Raw genomic sequence first — 19,978 nt, forward strand, 5'->3', positions numbered from 1 at the left:
CAAGGAGGTCCGATTTTGATCGAAGTTAAGACTTTTATGCAACCTAACATCATGATTGCATTTTAGAAGTTTTATTACCGCACAAGCAGAAAGGACTCGCCTATAAAAGCAATAATTGTTCTTTCATAAGACAGGGGCATGTTCGAAATAACAGCATAATTAACCACGATACTTCACTTTTGTACGTTTGATTTTAATTGAAATGATTATTTGAAAATGATTTCATAAACTCAACAGATAGTTCGAAATGAATATATTTATTTAGAGCACAATTTAACAATGATGATTGCATTTTATACTTCAAATCCAACCATTGGATAAAAATAATGTTATAAAATCAGCAATAGGTTCTTTACAGTGCAATGTAGAGTACGATGTATTAGACTCAGTCACTGCATGAAGCTTCCCCAAGTAGACCCCTATGGTTCCCAAACTAGAGCAGGTAATTAATCGATTTGACTGAATAAAGAGCAATTTCACCTATTAAAAAAATATATAGGAGTGTGCAACATTCGTTCATCATAATTCAATACCGGGCAACCGCTGGTCTTCCTACTCGTGTATATATATATATATATATATATATATATGAAATAAAATGGAGGTGGAAGGACCTAGATACTCAACGTTTCGCCCGATTTATGCGGGCTTCTTCAAGAGGGATGGTCATTGACGAGAGAGTCGGAGGATTGGGACTATATATAATGATGGGGGAGAGCAGCGTGTTTTCCTTATGTAAATTAGATGTCATATATACATGTATATACATTTTATGAGAGAAGAACTAATTAGAGTAAACTAGTGTAGTGGATTACGTCTAAAAGATAAAATATCGTAGAGATTAAAAATTGTGTTTGGAAATATAGCGGTGATAGATTAAATAAATAAAATGACACGAGATTACGAAAGAATCTTTTTTTTTTTTTTTAAATTAGAAATAATTGAATTGGGATAAAAATAGCGCAGTAACTTAAAAGATGGTATCTAAAAATAAGTATAGGAGGTGATAAAATGGAGTCTAAAAATAGATAATGATAAAATACAGTAAATAAGTAAAATAAAAATAAAATTAAGTGAAATTACGAATTTTTTTTTTTTTTTTCGCGTTTAACCGGTGTCTAAGTTGTTTTCTTTAATAATTATTTTCGACAGAAAGGGAGCAACGTGGAAAAAACCTTTTCTTTGCTTAATTATATTGCTGGAATGGGAGATTATAGCTGACTCAATTAAACGTCGTGTGGATCTGTTATGTATGTGTTTAAGGAACATAAATCGGGCGAAACGTTGAGTATCTAGGTCCTTCCACCTCCATTTTATTTCAGATCGTCGGATTTAATCCAGCTCAACAATCATATATATATATATATATATATATATATATATATATATATATATATATATATATATATATATATATATATATATATACACACTAGCAGCTTGCCCGGTCGTAATATACGCTTAAATATGCTATTTTGATTAATGCAGATTTCGTATTTATTATTGTCTTATATTGGATCTAATATATAGCGATGATTTTAAAAGTTTTACAAAAGTAACACATGCGCCACCACCGAGAATCGAAACCAAAACATTTAGCTTACGATTTACTTTTTCCTTTGACGTTAATGCCTGATCTATGAAGACATGTTTGCTGGAAAAAATTAAAATATGAACCAATAGTTATTACGTTATGATCTTCACCTGGCAAATTCCATTTTTTTTTAAATTTTTAATTTGCACACTTTTGCACCGATTGCTCCCGGCTAAACCCCAAATATAAAGTTTTGCATGGGTTCGAATACCTTACATTAAAGTGCATGTCTGTAGACCAAAAACTGACAGAGTTGTTTGGTAGGTAAAATTTTTTAAACAAATATACGCATACATAGATATATATATATATAGAAAGATGTTAGTGTTGACTCTAACCTTTTTACATAAATATAATTCATGTAGAAGATCTGCATGAATATAATTACACGAAATAGTAAACTAAAGATGATCACCTCATAAGAAAACCGAAAAAATTAATAGGAAATTAATTGAAATGAATGTTTATAAGAATATGCAAATAAGATAGATCTTTTGCAGATGAATGCAATTCCACGACCCATGTATTACAGTTGTATTTTCTTTTTTAAATAAATAGATAAAAGGGCTTTTTATATGAATATCGGTACACAAAAAAACAAAAAAACAAATTTAAAGGAGTGTGTGTGTATGTTAGACTTCCGGTTCGTTGTCTGTCATGGCTCTTGTGGGCTGCGGCGTTGTTTGGCTGTGGAATTTATTATATATAATCTCTCACATTCTGAAAATCATATATATATATATATATATATATATATATATATATATATATATATATATATATATATAAAGCTGAATGTCTGTATGGGTGTGTGTGTGTGTCTGGTCACGAATAGGCTCCTATATGGTTAACTATTTTAAAAAACTGATTACATATAATGATAGAAGATGTATCGAGACACAGAAATGCGTATGTTTGATCCTGCAGAATAGTGGTTCCTTAAAATTGTGGGGTATGCGTTCGCGCCTGGTCCACAAAGTATGAGCAATAAAAAAAATTAAAAAAAAAACAAAACAAAAACGTTTACAAGTGTTTTTGATATAGATGTACATAAGAATACATTGATAAGTATGTTGTAACTTAAATAGGAATGGTATAATAAAATTGTGGGGCCTGCGTTCGCGCCAGGCCTCCATAGAATGGAAATAGGCACAAACTTTAATAAAGACTTTTCATATCTATCTGCGTAATATACTTTGATAATTATGTTTCAGTTTAAAGAAATATGTTATAATAAAATTATAGGGTGTTCGTTCGCGCCTGACCTCCTTAGAATGGAAATATGTTAAGGTTTAACAAGGTTTTTTTAATATAGATCCACAGAATATTATGATAAGTGTTTCAGTGTGAACAGGTATGGTATAATAAATTATGGTGTTTATCTATTTTATTTTTACTTTAATCATATTTTGCTTTGGTTTTGATACCCCCAAAATTCGAAGCTATCTCTTAACAACCCTTCCTTTTCATAACCTATCATACTTTAATAAATCAGTCCATTTTCTGTAGGCTGTTTTTGAACCTAGTCAACGACGGGTACTTTTGCTAGTATATATATATATATGTGTGTGTGTGTGTGTGTGTGGAATTCTTAATTGATAAAGAAGGATCGCCAAAAACTGATCGATTCTGGCAAAGAAAATGTTAACACATTTTGAGCCATTTAGAATAGAGACGCAATTCATGTCTTACATTATATAGGTTAAACCTAGGTTATCCCTTCTTTTTTCAACTTCTAACATTAAGCTTCACAATCTGAAATTGATTCTGACACGATGTTCGGTAGTAATAGCTAAGAATAAGCAGATCTTTTGTTTCTCTCGTCTCAGAAAATCATGACATATTAATTGGAGATATTTTGTTTTGATTTAAAACCGCTGTATCCTTGCTGCCAGCGAGAGCACGGTGGATGACGAGATAGTAAGTGGCATCCTGAGATTTGTTAGCATTTCTGATTCATGGCTATTCATTGGCAGGGATACACTTTCATTTTAATTGGTTCGGTTAGCTTTACGACATATCAGCCATTTTGGATTTTAATAACTCAATAATACCGAAACGCAAACCTATTATGAATGGTACTTTAGAACGCTATTTATTTCGATTAGTTTGGGGTTTACATTACATTATTCGCTTTACTCTAAACACAAAATTAGATTCTAAAAATAAAGTTTATTTATTTCGTACATTTGTAGATTATCAACCACGACTAAATCGCTTCAACACCCACCCCAATTAATGAGGTTCTATTTTCTAAGCAATTACATCTTAACTCTTTGAAAAAGCTTGCCGGAAAAAAGTAGAAAAAAAAAAAAGAGGCAATTATTTTAGTATTTAGAGTGGGGGATCAGTGTAGTATAGAAATTTAGCATGAAACCATCTTTACTTAATCGTGTATAAAATTTGGCGTTTGTTTTTTTGATTCCAAGTGAAAAAAACAAGATAAAATTGAACAGCGAATAAAAGATTTTATAAACTGCTTTTTTTGTTTTTTTGTTTTCCATTATATATATAAATACACTAGCGGCCAAAAATCTGGGACAGTTTAGTTTTTTTTTCAATTTCACCAGAATATTCGGGGCGAGGGGGGGGTTACAACGAAACTTACAGACATTTAACATACATCTTATGTTGATACACTGTATTAATTACACTTCATAATAAAGGATAGAAAAAAAGTTATGAGCATTTCAATGTTTTTCTTTTTAAATTAGAGTGATCAAACCCGTGGGACAAAGAAAATAAATTTATAAATAATAACATTGAAACATCAAAATACCAGATTTGGTTGACACGCATTTAATTAGTGAACAAGACTTTATTTTTTATAACTGTAGCGCACCTTCTACTGCAAGACTGAATGAGATGGCGACATTCATCGCGTAAAACTTTCGCCTATTCTTTAAGTTTTAGCCACAAATCTTCAGTATTGATAGAGTTTCTTGCACTCACACGGTTCCCAAAGTAGACTATAGATGTTCAATAGCGTTTAGGTTCGGACTTTGAGGAGGCCAATCCAAAACATCCACATTTTGCTCGTTCAAAAATTTCATTATATGCTTAGGCGTGTGGCAGAGGCCGTTATCCTTCATGAAAATTGGTTTTTCATACTCAGAATTTCGAAGCATTGGGATGGTATGATTTCTTAACAAGTTCTTCTATATTGTTCCATTAACTTTGGTGTTTAGACGGACCAGATCAGTGGTTCCTTCCCAAGAAATCATTCCAAACATCATTACGCTACCCCTCCCACCAAACTTAATCGTTTTCTTTGTGCATTTTTTATTAAATCTTACGCCAGCAAACCTCCTTATAAATTTATTCCCGTCAGATCCATATACATTAAACTTACTTTCATCAGAAAAAATACATTTCGCCACTGATCATCTGTCCACAACACATGCTCTTGAGCAAAGCTTAATCTGAGTTTCTTATTCTTGTTTAACGGTTTCTTAGCTGGTGATCTCGCAAACAGATCAATTTCATTTAAGCGTCTTGATACTGTTTTACGAGACGCTTTGATGTCATAATAAGCATGTAGTTCACGAGAAATGCTGGAAGTTGCCTGAAACCTATCGTTCAGTGCCATCTTCTTAATCAATCGCTCTTGTCCAGGAGAAGTTATTCGAGGCCGGCCATTTTTATTCGGTGGTAGAATTTTCCCAGTATTCTTGAAATCCTTTATAACTCTCCCAACGGTACTTTTTGACAGCTTCAAGTCATCAGCTATCTTCCGTATTGAATGGTTTTTCCCCATAAAGTATAATAATTGAATTTTGGACGGAAGCATCAATTTTAGGTGTCATAATGATGGTGGAACCGGCTGCAATGACTATGTTAAGTGACGTAACCGACTTATTCGTCATTTTCGTACTTAAAAAAGTGGGAAAACTGACTACACAGTCCACAATAAATTATTTTCTTTGCTTTGTTCCACGGTTTTGGCTACTTTACTTAAAAAAAAAAAATTGAAATGCTCATAACTTTTTTTATATCCTTCATAATGAGGTGTAATTAATACAGTGTATCAACATAAGAGATATGTTTAATGTGTGTAAGTTTAGTTGTAATGCCCCCGAATATTCTGGAGAAATTAAAAAAAAAACTACTAAACTGTCCCAGATTTTTGGCCGCTAGTTTATATATATATATATATATATATATATATATATATATATAGTGACCGCATCAGATACGAAATCTGCATCGATTAAAATATCATATTTAAGTGTATTTTACGGATGAGCCACGTAGTATTTAAAATCAAAGCTTTTATTGTTAAATGATTGTTTTTGATAGGTTATTTAAGTTAAATGCAATTCTTAGATTAGTTTTTGTTTATTACATTTTTAAGTGATACTACAGAAGTTACATGTTAAGAAAGTGTTACTAAATAATCACGTTATAATTTCAGCACTGTCCAAACATTTCAGACGTACCTCATATTTGGTATGTCGACTGTTTTCAGACCAGGCTATTTTCTGGATGTTTCAAGTTAAATTTTTACGCTAATTTTTCTTTAGTAAATTTTTACGTGAAAGTACAAAACAGTGACCATGTTAAGAATGGTTTTCGAAATCACAACATTATTTCAGCACGGTTCGTGAACTGCAGAACTATAAAATGTAATTTAAAACATTACATAAAAACACCCTCACCACGTAAATGATCTAAAAAAAAAAAAAAAAAAAAAAAAAAAAAAAAAAAACTCGCTCCGTCAGCTGTGCATGAAAATAACAGCCACACCTCCATTTATCTGTAAACGTATATGCATGATCAGATTTTACTGCTACTGCAGTTTACAAAACGTTCATTTTCTGATAGGATTTCAAAGTTACATTCAATGCATTACGGCATCTTTTGTTTATTAAATTTTAACATGAAAATAAAGAATATAAAATGGGTTTCTAAATAAATGTTTTATTTAAGCAAGTCTGCAAACTTCAATTCTCAACTGCAATTCTATTTTAATCTTGAAATTATGGATATAAAACGACATTTTTATTCAATTAGTAAAAATATAATATAAAATAAGTCAATTTGATACTATTCCAATTAACATCATAGATCAGTACATATGAGCGGAGTCATATGGACGAAAATTGTGTTTAATCTTTACAGGTTGGGCATGAAAATTCTTCAATTTATTTACTTGGTCGGCCAAAGCCAGAAAACGGGTTAATTAGTACACACACACTTTTATATATATAAATAAAATAAAAATTACAATTAAATTTACCAAAATGATCCAAGATGGTAAAATTAAAGTATATTATAAATATTAAAGAATTAATATTCATAAAGTTATCTCAGCCGGATGTAAAAGCTCGATAAAACCAAATAGGAGATAGAGCTTATAATACGAGTAAACAGTTAATAAAACATGTTAAAAAACACTTTGAAATGAGTTAAAAACATATTTAATCTGAAAAGGAAACACTAGATAAGTGGATAGTCATTAATCCGCGGAGTTTCGAAGAAATACTTTCCTTCTCATCAGAGGGTAGGAATTAGCAAAATGCGGATCGGATTTTGCATGCAGAAGTATTTGATGAAACAACAAGTAAGTCAAAGATCTTACTTGATAACAAAAAAATGAAGCAGAGGGAATATGGTGAAGAAAAAGGTGATTACATGTGAATGGATAGTCTGGTGGAAGATAAATAATCCAGTGACGGTAAAATCCAAATATATAACTTCAAGAAAGTTAATTGAATTTCCATTTGCACAAGTAAAATCCAAGGAAATCCCGTAATTGGAAGATAGTCCAAAATAATCCAAAGGCAGAAATCCATGGAATAATTCACAAAAATGTGTACAAAGGGAAAAAAGGAAAAAATTCCAATAATATTAATAAAAGAAAAATAAGATATGCTTTTCACTCTACTGCCGAGACATAAATATAAATAAGAAAGATCAGGGGGAAAAAAGAGAAAATAAAAATTAAATGGTGATAGAGTTAAATATAAAATAGAGAAACAAATTTCAAAATGACCCAGACAGGAAATGTTAGAGGCGCGAAAAAAATATATAGGGCAAAATAATATAGGTCAACTGAAATGTACAGGTCATCACTTAAAAAATGTCAGCAAGAATTGTTAGAAGACACTAAATGGAAAATAAATAAATTAATAAATAAATAGAAAATAAATAATTAATAAACAATAAATAAAAAAATAAATAAAAATAAAAATAAAATATAAAATAAAAAATAAAAATTATTTAAGGGGAGAGGATGGCCGATATCTGCAAATTCAGGAAAAAGCAAGAAAAAAAGTAAGTAAATGCATATAATAAAATATAAGTAAATATACATACAAGATATGAAAGTGTGGGTAGATTGATATATTAGATAGATAGGAAAGTTTAAAGAATAAAGCAGAAAATGCAGATAAAAAACCGGCCATGCAAAGAAGAAATAAAGAATTAAAATAAAGGATTATTAAATTATAAAGTATTAGGAAGTATGTAGAAAAAACGATAAAGTTAAAGAAAAATTTTTCTATATCCATATAAAAGATAAAAGTAATAACTATGTAATTTCAAAATCCACTTATCTAGTGTTTCCTTTTCAGATTAAATATGTTTTTAACTCAAACATGTTTTATTAACTGTTTGCTCGTATATATATATATATATATATATATATATATATATATATATATATATATGAGTACATATATTTTTATCATTTACTTGAAACGTGAATTAGTTTGTATGTACCTATTGTAATAGATTAAAAATAATTAATATGTCTAAAAGAAAATACATTAAAAATATTTAATAAGTAATAATAGAGTAAAATGTTAGTGGTGTCTGCCGGTTATTTGAACCATTTAAGTTTTGAAAAATAATGCTTTTCCTATGTTTTTAAGGATATATCTGGTAAGTAAGCCACTAAAAATGCGACAATGACATAATTTTAACTTATTAGCTGCAAACGAACTAATATTGTAATAATTTTCCTTTTGAAATGAAACAAATTACCAACTGAAAAGACTTGATTTTTTTTAAAACTTAGGAAGCTATTACATATATATTTGTGTGTGAGAGAGATAGAGGGGGTACAGATTATGATAATACCTATGCTGCTACAGGTCCTGATCCCCCTCCCAAAACAATTATTTTAGCACACTCCGTAAACTTCAATTTTCAAATGTACATATTTATTATATTTTTATTTTAAAATTGTGAATGCAATACAATGTTTTTTTTTTAAAAGGTGGTCACCACTTATCAAGGCCCGGAAGCTACTCAGGGATAAGAGTTATTGTAAGTACAGTACGTTAGTGTGGATATTTGAAGTGTCTACTTAGGAGGGCGGTTCATCAGGAATTTGTTTACATTGGACTTGAAGACATCCAAGTTGTAGTCAGGAGGGAAGCAGGCAGACGGAACAGAGTTCCACAGGCGTGCAATTCCAAGAAAGAAGCTTTTGTTCATGGAATCTACGTTTTGATTAAGGCATAGATAAAGAGTGGGGAAAGTTTTTGACAGTGGATTCAGCTAGACGGGTGTTTTTCGTAAAAGATTCGCGAGGGGGGGACCAGAGATTGGAGTTATGACGAGCACCTGCCATGGAAATAACGATAAAACAAAGATAGGCTTGCAACGTCTCTTCTGTGGGAGAGAGGTTGTAAGGAAAAGAAAAGGGCATCCCCCACTAAGCTACAAAGTCTATTTTGTACTCTGTCAAGGCAGGATGGGCTGTTTTTAGCAGCTCCTGCCCAGATATGGAAGCAGTATTCCATCCTTGGACGTACTTGGCTTTTATATAGATAGAGAATTGCATCAGTAGTGAGATATCTTCTGGAGCGGTAGGAGGATCCCGCCATCTTTCCAGCGATCTTGGCAACAGACTTGATGTATGTGTTCCATTTCAGATTAGGAGTGAAGGTCAAGCCCAGAAGTTTGTCAAAACATGAGCCTTCTCCTAGACGAGAGCCATTCATTTCAATTGATGCCAGATGGGGATCAGAGCGTTGATGATGTACAGATAGGAGTTTGGTTTTAGATGTGGTAACCAGCCACGTCTTCCCCCACTGAACCACTCGTTCGAGATCAGAGAAGAGAGAATCAGAGAGAACTTTGTCATTTACGACCTTTAATGTTTTGCCGTAGATGGTCGTGTCATCGGCATAGATGTCAACAAATGATTTAGTTATGTGCTTTGGGAGATCATTGATGTAGATCAGGAAGAGAGTTGGTCCCAGAATGGACTCCTGAGAGACTCCAGTATTAATACTGTGGGCCTCTGATTTCTCCCCATTAATGACAACTCTTATGATCCTATCAGAGAGAAATGATTTAATAATTGAGAAAACATTTCTAGTTATACTGTAGCTGGAAATCTTGCGAAGTAAGCCCTTATGCCATACCTTATTGAAGGCCTTTGATATGTCAAGAACAATTGCCCTGGAAAGGAAGCCTTTGTCGAGAGATCACTAATCCTATGAGATATAACCGTTAGCACATGGTTAGAACGGAAACCATATTGCATGTCACTTAGAAGGTTATTTCTGCTGAGGTGCTTGACTACTTCTCTATTGAATATGGATTCCAGTAGCTTACTCATGACACACAGGAGACTTATTGGTCTGTACTGAGAAGGAGATGCCTTATCACCTGAATTCTTAAATACAGGGCATACAGATGAGGTTTTCCAGAGTTTTGGAAAGCACTTCTCCTTAAGGCAATGCTTAAACAGTTTTGTAAGTATGGTTGCAAGTTCTGGTTGAAGCTTTTTCAACACTATAATTTGAATGCTGTCAAGGCCAGTAGCTTTACTGGAATCAAGGTTTTTGATTAGCTTGGCGACCTTATGCACAGATATTTGTATGTTGCATAGCGTGTTGTCTGTTATAGGAGGAAATGCGGGGAGTTGATGGCCTTCATCGCATAGAGTAGAATTAGCTGCAAGGTTCTTGGCAAATAGTTTGGCCTTGTCTGATGCTTACAAGATGACCTCAGTTCCATTGATGATAGTTGGGATAGAACACACTTCTATTCAGGATCTTGTTTGCTATTTGCCAAAACTGGTGGGAACCAAACCACTGCTCAGCTACTTTGGATTTCACGGACTGAGAATATAGCTTTCGTGCATTTTTTATTACTCTTTTACAGTGGTTGCTGGCAGCCCTGAAAGCAGCTTTAGTCTCAGTACATCTATTACGTTGGTAGCTATGGAAAAAGTGATTTCTGTGCACGATGGCAGCAGCACATTCTGAGGAGAACCATGGCTGGCTGTAAGGTTTTTGTTGGAATTTTTAGATGAGATGAATCGGTCTATGCCTACAATTAACCATTCAGTCAGGTCTGATATTATGAAGGACACATCCTTTTTAATCATGGAATGCAGTGGTAGATCAGATATGAATGCACGGAAGCTATCCCAGTCAGCCATAGAGTATCGATATACAGTACAGTGGAGCGTACGTCTGAAGATTTATTACATTTCATTTTTATCTAAACTGATACAACTGAGTGGTCGGAGGATCCCAGAGGAGATGGAACAGAACATGCATATAACTAAGGGGAAGTTGTAAGAAAAAAGTCTAGAAGGCTTGCATACTGAACGGCAGTATAAAAATAGACTTCATGGCTTAGTGGAGGATGCCCTTTTCTCTTCCCTGCAACATCTCTCCCACAGAAGAGATGTTGCGAGCCTGTCTTTGTTTTACCGTTATTTCCATGGCATCTGCTCGTCTGAACTCCAATCTCTGGTCCCTCCCCCCGTCTAGCTGAAATCACTGTCATTAATTTTCCGCACTCTTTATCTGTGCCTAAATCAAAGCATAGATTCCATGAGTAAAGCTTCTTTCTTGGAAGTGCACGACTGTGGAACTCTCTCCCGTTTGCCTGTTTCCCACCTGACTACAACTTGGATGTCTTCAAGTCCAACATAAACAAATTCGTGATGAATCGCCCCCTTAAGTAAGACACTTTATCAAATCTCCAATATTAACGATTACTATGATACTATCCCATTGATTACTGTACACGCAATGACCCTTATCCTCGAGTGGCTTCCGGGCCTTGATAAGTGGTGACCTCCATGTAAAAGGAACTTTAGTTTTATTTGGCACTGTAAAGTGGAAGTCCTTGGTCAAAATTCAGATACGTCTGATTTAAAAAAATATATATTATCAGTTAATAAATATTCTTTAATTTTCAGTTTCTTTGGACTAACTTAAAAGACTTTATTCTCTTTTCTTATTTTTTTTTTTACAAAGAAGTCACCATTTATCAAGGCCTGGAGGCTATTCGAGCATAAACGTTAATGTGTGTACAGTAGTCAATGGGACAATATTGCAGTAAACGTTTGTAGTGGAAATTAGGTAAATTGGATTACTTAACTCGACGACTAATCAAGAATTTGCTTACATTGGACTTGAAGACACTCATACGGCAGTCAGCTGGAAAGCAGCGAAATGAAAAAGTTCCACTGGCGTGCAACTATGAGAAAAAAACTTTGTTCATGGAATCTACGTTTAGGTTTAGGCACAGATAAAGATTGGGGGGTGGAAATTATTGATAGTGATTTCAGCTAAACGAGTATTTTTCGTGGAAGTTTAAAGAGTAGGAGGGAGCAATAGATTGAAATTAAAAAGGGCACTGACCATAAACATAACGACAAAGCAGAGGAAGGCTCGCAACGGCTCTTTTGCGTGAAAGAGGTTGCAGACAAAAGAAAAGGGTATCTCCTACTAGGCTGCACTAGGCTACAAAGTCTATTTTGAACTCTGTTAAAGCAGGATATTTGTTTCTAGCAGCTCCTTCTCAAGAGTTCTCCATTTTTAGACGTACTCGACTCTTATGCAGATAATGCAGATAAAGAATTGCATCATCAGTGATATATCTACTGGAGCGGTAGTATGATCCCACTATTTTTCCAGCGACCTGGGCAACGGATTTAATGTATGTGTTCCATTTCAGATCAGGAGTAAATGTCAAACCCAAAAGCTTGTCAAAACATAGAGCCTCCCCAAGACGAGAATCATTCATTTCAATTGATGCGAGACGGGGCACAGAGCATTGATGATGTAAATATAGAAACTTGCTTTTATATGCATTAAAATTAAATAGTAACCTCTTTCCTCATTGTACCACATGCAAAAGATCAAAGGAGAAAGAATCAGAGATAACTTGATCATTTACAGTCTTTGATGTGTTACTATAGATGGTAGTGTCATCAGCATAAATGTCTATGAATGATCTTAGGATGGGATTTGGGAGATCATTTATGTAGATCAGAAAGATAGTTGTGCTTAGGATGGACCCCTGAGGGATTCCAGTATTAATACTGTGAGCTGATTTCTGCCAATCAACAACTACTCTAATAAACCTATCAGAAAGAAATGATTTAATGATTGAGAAGACATTTCCAGCTATACCATAGCTAAAGATCTTGCGGAGTAGAGCTTTATACCAAACACTATCAAAAGCCTTTGATGTGTCAAGAGCAATTGCCCTAGAAAGGAAGCCTCCATCGAGAGATATGTTAATCTTATGACATATAACCTTTAGCACATCTGCTGTAGATCTAGCAGAATGAAAACCATATTGCATGTCATTAAGGAAGTTATTTTTGCTGAGGTGATTGACTACTTCTCTACTTAACAGATTCCAGCAACTTACTCCTGACGTACAGGAGACTTATTCGTCTGCACTGAGAGGGAGATTACTGATCACCTGAATTGTTAAATACGGCGAATATTGATGAGGTTTTCCAGGGTGCTGGGAAGCAATTCTCCTTGAGACAATGCTTAAACAGCCTTGTAAGTATGGGAGCAAGTTCTGGTTGAAGCATTTCAGCACTATAATTGGAATGCCATCAGGGTCAGTTACATTACTGGAATCAAGTTTTTTGATTAGATCGGCAAACATCGCGTACAGATATTTGTATGTCACATAGCGTGTTTTCAGATAAAGGAGGAAATATGAGGGAGGCGGCCTTGGTCGTATAGGGTAAAATTAGCTGCAAAGTTCTTAGCAAAGAGTTTGGCTTTGTCTGATATTGCCGAGATTACCTCAGGTTCATTGGTGATAGTTGGGATAGAGCACATGCTTCCGTTCAGGAACCTGTTTGCTATTTGACAAAATTGGTGGGAACCAAGCTGCTGCTCAGCTACTTTAGACTTAACAGGTTGAGCATACAACTCTCTCGCGTTCTTTAATACTCTTTTACAGTTATTGCTGGTAGTCTTGAAAACGGCTTTAATCTCAGTACATCTATTACGTTGGAAACAATGGAAAAAGTGATTTCTCTGTGTAATGGCAGCAGCAGATTCTGGAGAGAACAATGGCTTGCTGTTAGGTTTTTTGTTAGAATTTTTTGAAGCCTATGAACGGTCTATACCTACAATTTACCATTCTGTCGGATCTAATTAGATAGAGGACACATTCATTTTCAACATGGAACGCAGAGGTAGATCTAATATAAACATGAGGAAGCTATCCCAGTCACCCATATAGTATTGATATACTGTATGATGGAGAGCTAATCTGAGGACTTATTACATTTTGCTTTTATCTTAACTGATACAGCCGAGCGGTCAGAAGATCCCAGTGGAGGATAAACATAGACCAGGGCAAGTTATGAGGAAACGTTTTGGAAGCCTTGAATACTGACCGTCAGTGCCGGTCGCATGGTTGGGTTTGTGAACAATCTGAATTAGGTCATATGCAATGGAGAAATCGTGACAGAATCTCCCCTCATCATATGTCTTGTTTAAGTGGGCTAACTATTCTACATTGAAAGCATTGAAGTCTCCACAGACGTGAATGATAGCCGCAGGATGAGCAAACACGATATGATCATTTTTCTCAGATATTCTCTTAAAGGTAGTTACTCTGCTGTTGTGAGGGCGATAGAGGGCAAATATAAATGTAGTGGTGTGAGCAAGTGCAACCCGGAAGAACATATAGTGTAATTTACGGTCTTCTCTGGAGATATCCCTAATACGTGGAAAATAATCTCTAATGTAGGCACATATTCCATGCTCATGGCGATCTTGGGGGTTAGATTTTGATGTTAAATTAGAGTATTCTTTAATTTCGAACTCATCCAGGGAAACAATCTATCCACTACCAGTTTCAGTTAGGAATAATAGGTTTGGTTTGGTCTCCTGTAATTGGGTTTTAACCTCTGGAAGGGTGGAACGTAGATCCCTGATATTGATAAGGAGGCATGGTAGTGGGTGTCTACGTTGGAAGTTGGAGTTCTGGATTTAATCGTGTATTTTTCTTGGTTTCCATGGAGTTTTGGGATTTGTGGAACAGGTCGACAGACTTGATTAGAGCAGGGCAAAGAGGGAAAGTAAAGGAGAAAAAGAAACAATTAAATATTTTTGTAATCCATGATAAGATAAAGCTGTAACAATTACCCGCTAGTATGGCACCGGGAGACCCCACCAGAAGCTGCTGCATGGTTCAAAATGCATTCACCAAATGACAATACAGCAGCCCTAGTATTTTGCACCTGCTGATAGGACGGTTTTCCTAGGGATTCATCAAATTTCGGGTACCAATTGAAACGTTTATCTCCAGCACACTTATTAGTTACATGGCTTCAAGGATAGACATAGAAACAGAAAATTTCCAACATCATGCAAAAATACTGCCGACTTAGAATACAGCTTTTTCTTCTCCCTTTATCAGAAAAATAGCTCATTCTAAATGAGGACTGAAGGGAAATTAGGAGAGGCGAGAGTTACAGAAGTTGCCGACAACGCATCCACGATGCATTGCCTATTCTCCAAATGTTTGAAAATTACAGCATCTTAAGTATGCACTGAATCCTAGCCGTGATCATTAAACTGTAGTTTTACGTTTTTTTTCACGATCTTAAGCCTTAAATTTACATATATCTTGATTTTAACCTTCCTAGCAGGCGATAAAACTGGTGCAAAACTGTTCTGTTCGTGGAATTATTATATCCATCGCAGGATGGGTATTATTCAAGTGTATATAAAGAGAAAAGATACGGAGGTTAGTTGAAAAGAAAAGAACAATAAAGTACTCTGTCATATTTTAGACAATAGCTAATATAAAATATTACATATTTCAAACTGAACGTCACAGTGCTTGTTGGGTTATCGGGTGCCATCGATCTTGTCATGCTCGATATGGAACATAGTGACTGATTTAAACAGACTCGTAGGATCCTCTTGCTGCCAGAGGATTTTTGTAGCCTTTAGCGATGAAAAGTTGCTGACGAGTTGATTTGTTTAGATTAGCCGGATGCTGCTTCAAATCCATCATGACCAGATCGATGAAACCCGGATACATCCAACAGACACTGACATATAGTTCTTAAATTATATATATATATATATATATATATATATATATATATATATATATAGCACTTGTGTATGTATGAAACAGAGATTGTGAATGTGCTTGAAAGATTGTAGACGCTGTTCTTTCTCCCGGATGATGCCAATTTTTGTGTTTGCCAACTTCGAAGATGTTTCTATTTATTTATTCATTCGTCATCAATTTTCAATTTTGGCATGGCACATTGCCATCGTGTCGGTTGCCATCCTTGCAATTCGTCGCAATCTTGTTTGTAAAATGGTGAACAGTGAAAGATCGTCTTCTAGAGAAAATTAATATAATTAGACGAAACGCATGCCATTGTTTTCGTTTTCAGATTTTCATTCTGGCTGTCTACAAAAATACCCTCGCAGAACCGGTCGCAAAGAAATTGGTATTGTGCCTGACATTAACTGCGATTCCCTGGTTCCATTTTTATAAATAGGTTATATTCTAATGTAGCGTTTTTTTTTTTGTTATTTTATTTTCTTTTCGTGTAGAGGACTCTAAAAAACGGAGGAAATAGATATTACGACAAAAACAACTCTATTATATTATTAGGACATTTGTTATGAAAAAGAGATATCAAGATTTATAAATAAACAATAGAAATCTCACACGACTTTCACATGCTCGTTCCTTTATAGATGAACTAGCAGGGCCACCCGACGTTGCCCGGAGCAAAAGTGCAACATATCTCTATTAAAACTTATACCTCCCTATCTCTCTGTAGCCATCACTATCTTTATCTTTTCTCTTACTCCATTCCCATCGCTCTCTCAAACCCTAGGCCCTTTTCTCTCATGCTTGACTAAAAAGACTCTTAAATGCTAAGCCTTCATCTATAATATGAATATCACCTCTCTGTTTAACTGTATGTATGTATAAACGTATGTATATATGTCTGCTAAAACTTTCGACAGAGGCGACGGATTTTCACGAGACCAATATCGATTTAAGCTCGACTCTTCGGGCAACAAATGTCGAGAAATTGGACAAAAACATTAATTCCCTCACCGTCAACTAGACACTTTTCTACAGGGAAGGGTCGCTTTTTTTTGCAATTAGAGATGGATTTGATGAGATTTGTTTTATGTTTTAAGGAAACAGAGCTGTAGTTTTGCCCACGTTTTTATTTTGATAAAAACATATTAGTATAATAAATAAAATCTTGAACTTTGGAATCTAGCAAAATTCTCAGATCGCATAACATACAAATTTGAGGCAAATTCACACTTTGTTATACAAATACATACTGGATAGAACTTCAATGTCTACTGGAGAGAAGTTGAATGCCTACTAGATATTTTCTTCGAGTATCTATGTTCTCCCTACAGAGTTTAGTTAGGACGACCTGGCATACTTTTTGTTACAAATAGCTCTGACTAAATATTCAAAATAATATAGTATTCACTGCCCAAATAAGATCTTCTCAAATGGTTAAACAACATTGGCGTTTACGAGGAATGGTGCACCTTCTCCAAGTGATGTTACCTCAAGTAACAAAATACAGCTGGATACCCCACCAGACTGGATAAATTCTTGTATTGGAATTCAGTGAACCGAGAGACCAAAAGAAAGATATATTGTAATATATTTGAATGGTCAGTTGTGGAGAGGAAATTATGCCTCCAATTACTTTACTAACTCAGAGGAGAGCTTTAATTGAATATTCGAATATCTATGTATCTCATATAAAGATCAAGTGCTATCCCTGTGAACGGGGCCCCTTGATTTTTTAGAACATTGACTGGAATAAAATGAAACAAAAATGTCTACAAGGTGTCCTAAAATTAACCATGTATTCAGAAATATAAATTAGTACCAAATTTATGGTTAATTTTGAGACTTAATTAGTAATATATTTCCTGCCAGTTGATGGCCGGCAGGTGACGTTCCTAGCAAATAGAATCAAAGGTGGTTTTGTAGCTGAGTCCCGACCAGTAGCAATTGTCATTTCCTGCACTGATGATTGCGAAAGTATAGAAAAACTAGTGTTTATATATATATATATATATATATATATATATATATATATGAAACCAACAACAACGGAACTTGTATTATCGTGCGCTTTCATGCTGTTGATTACATCTAAACCAATGACTGCCATCAGTGTCATGTTTATTTAAGGGTGTGGAAGTCGCTGGTAGGAATGAAGCACATGGACGTTCGGTTACTGAAGGAGTGGCATTCGTCTGACAAGACGTCGCAATCAGACATACATATATATATATATATATATATTATATATGGTAGCTTCCTTTAGTCTTGACAGACTATGGATACTCACTGTAAGGGTAGCTGCACGTAGAATTTTTGTGGCAAGAGTTGCGTATTCCCCCACTGCACTTCTCCTGAATCGGCGTTGTTAAATACCAATGGCAAGTAGCGGTTCAGGGCGACTGGAAACAATGCCGAGATAAGCGGAGAGAGCACATACAACGCCTAGAATTGACAAATGATCACCCATTTGGTACTAGCCAGACTCAACGTTGCTTCACAGAATGAAGAATTTATATAGAATCATACGAATTTAGTATATATATAGAGAGAGACAGAGAGAGCGAGATAGAGAGACAGAGAGAGCGAGATAGAGAGACAGAGAAAGATATATATATATATATATATATATATATATATAGAGAGAGAGAGAGAGAGAGAGAGAGAGAGCAAGAGATAGAAATATAGAGAAAGCAAGAGATAGATAGAGAAATGTGAATAATTCTTCTCCTTTGCCATCTACACATCCTTCTCACTACCCAATGCTTAGATTTGTAATTCAGTTGCAATGTATTTGGACGATTGTTACATGCCAGGATTTGCTTAATTAGTAGGACTACGACAACAGCATATTCTTTTCATTATTTTGACTCTCGAGCGTGTATTCGTTGACATCTTATATGATTTTATACAGAGTGATGTGGTTCTCGGTTGATTAACTGTGTCTGTGTCGGATATATACTCAAGAGTCAAAACAATGAAAAGAATATTCTGTTGTCATAGCCCTATTAATTAGCCGTAAAAGAAAGTATACATGTAGAGGAGAGAAATGGATCAATACTTGGTAATGATTTCTCTCAACGTAGAAATATATTTTTTCGTCGTGGGGTATGATCCTCAAGAGAGATTCAGAACTCCTTAATACAAATTCTCTAAAGAAGTAATCATTCCTACTAAAGTTCATATCCTTGTACAATCATTGCCATTAAATTTCTTGTATCTGAAATATCTTGCAGAAACACGTACATACACGTACACATACACACTCATACGAGCATCGATATTAATAGATGTGACGGTGGCTCAGTGGTTACCGAGAGACTGGCAACCTGGGTGTGCCAAGTTCGAATCCAGCTTATTCCACTGAAACACTTTCACTTAGTTGATGTTAGCAACTATTACGTGGTCCCTTCCCCTTAAGTATCCGATGTTTTGCTGGAAGGAATTCTAACTAGAAAGATATCGGGGAAACGAATACTACCAAAAATCACCAGATACATACGAGATGAATGAATGATGCTTAAGAACGACTCATCAGCCGCAAACTGATATGCTTTGTAAAACTATCAACTTTTGATTGAATAAAAGACGTAATACGGAAATTTCATTTCAGTCAGTTGGAAGCGTCGAAAATATGCACTTTTCACACCTTTTCAAAAGTAAACCTTGGAATATTGGCGCTATGTGCTGGGATCTACTTAATTGATAATGAAGTAATACTACAAACGATTGTCTGCATTAAAACTTTTCTAAACAATAGTTGATATGTTTAACAAAAAATAGAACAATATATACATGTATTCGCTTGCTGAGGATGATTCCAAAAAGTTCTACATATTCACCTATGAGTAAAAAGAAGACACTCTGAAAATGTTTTCTCCAAGAAAGCACACTTACTGCGAACCTCCGCGACCTTAATAAAGATAATAGAAGAGAAACACCTGTCAACCTACCTGGCACCTGCGATTCCGTAAATCCTTTTGTTACAGATAATAGATCCAATCAATAAATATTAAATATTGCTGGCTTTGAAAAACACGTGTAACACTTACCTATAAAAAA

The sequence above is a fragment of the Euprymna scolopes genome, chromosome 22 (assembly GCF_053919585.1).
Source record: "Euprymna scolopes isolate OS-2025 chromosome 22, ASM5391958v1, whole genome shotgun sequence".
Lineage (NCBI taxonomy): Eukaryota > Metazoa > Mollusca > Cephalopoda > Sepiida > Sepiolidae > Euprymna > Euprymna scolopes.